Source organism: Bombina bombina, chromosome 3 (assembly GCF_027579735.1).
Source record: "Bombina bombina isolate aBomBom1 chromosome 3, aBomBom1.pri, whole genome shotgun sequence".
NCBI classification, from domain to species: domain Eukaryota; kingdom Metazoa; phylum Chordata; class Amphibia; order Anura; family Bombinatoridae; genus Bombina; species Bombina bombina.
This window is the reverse complement of record NC_069501.1, coordinates 891,933,639-891,935,449: the sequence shown is the minus strand read 5'-3', so window position 1 is coordinate 891,935,449 and position 1,811 is coordinate 891,933,639.

Sequence of the window (1,811 nt, the reverse complement as noted above, 5' to 3'; positions counted from 1 at the left end):
ACGCAGCCCCATTGTTTCCTATGGGGAAACACTCTCTAAGTCTACACCTAACACCCTAACATGAACCCCGAGTCTAAACACCCCTAACCTTACACTTATTAACCCCTAATCTGCCGGCCCCTCTATCGCTGACACATACATTATATTATTAACCCCTAATCTTCCGACCGGACACCGCCACCACCTACATTATCCCTATGAACCCCTAATCTGCTGCCCCTAACATCGCCGACACCTATATTATATTTATTAACCCCTAATCTGCCCCCCCAACGTCGCCGCTACCTAACTACAAGTATTAACCCCTAATCTGCCGACCGGACCTCGCCGCCACTATAATAAATGTATTAACCCCTAAACCGCCGCACTCCCACCTCGCAAACACTAGAATAAATTGTATTAACCCCTAATCTGCCCTCCCTAACATCGCCGCCACCTACCTACAATTATTAACCCCTAATCTCCCACCCGCAACGTCGCCGCTACTATAATAAATGTATTAACCCCTAAACCTAAGTCGAACCCTAACCATAGCACCCCCCTAACATAAATATAATTTTAATTAAACAAAATAATATTCCTATATAATATTCCTATAATTAAATAAATTATTCCTATTTAAAACTAAATACTTACCTATAAAATAAACCCTAATATAGCTACAATATAACTATTAGTTACATTGTAGCTATTTTAGGAGTTATATTTATTTTACAGGCAACTTTGTATTTATTTTAACTAGGTACAATAGCTATTAAATAGTTAATAACTATTTAATAGCTACCTAGTTAAAATAATTACAAAATTACCTGTAAAATAAATCCTAACCTAAGTTACAATTAAACCTAACACTACACTATCATTAAATTAATTAAATAAATGATCTACAATTATGTAAACTAAAATACAATTAAATAAACTAATCTATAATACAAAAACAAACAAACACTAAATTACAAAAAATAAAAAAATATTACAAGAATTTTAATCTAATTACACCTAATCTAAGCCCCCTAATAAAATAAAAAAGCCCCCCAAAATAATAAAATTCCCTACCCTATTCTAAATTAAAAAAGTAATCAGCTCTTTTACCAGCCCTTAAAAAGGCGTTTTTGCGGGGCATTGCCCCAAAGTAATCAGCTCTTTTTTACCTGTAAAAGAAAATACAATACCCCCCAACATTACAACCCACCACTCACATACCCCTACTCTAACCCACCCAATCCCCCCAGCCGAGCCGAAGTCTTCATCCAATCCGGCAGATGTGGTCCTCCATCCGGGCGAAGTCTTGATCCAAGCGGCAAAGAAGAGGTCCTCCATCCGGGCGATGTCTTCTTCCAAGCGGCATCTTCTATTTTCTGTGTTCCGGATCCATCTTCATCCCGCCGACGTGGAACATCCTCCTTCCCCGATGGACTAACGATGAATGAAGGTTCCTTTAAGGGACGTCATCCAAGATGGCGTCCCTCGAATTCCGATTGGCTGATAGGATTCTATCAGCCAATCGGAATTAAGGTAGGAAAAATCTGATTGGCTGATTCAATCAGCCAATCAGATTGAAGTTCAATCCGATTGGCTGATCCAATCAGCCAATCAGATTGAGCTTGCATTCTATTGGCTGTTCCGATCAGCCAATAGAATGCAAGCTCAATCTGATTGGCTGATTGAATCAGCCAATCAGATTTTTCCTACCTTAATTCCAATTGGCTGATAGAATCCTATCAGCCAATCGGAATTCAAGGGACGCCATCTTGGATGACGTCATTTAAAGGAACCTTCATTCGTCGTTAGTCCGTCAGGGAAGGAGGATG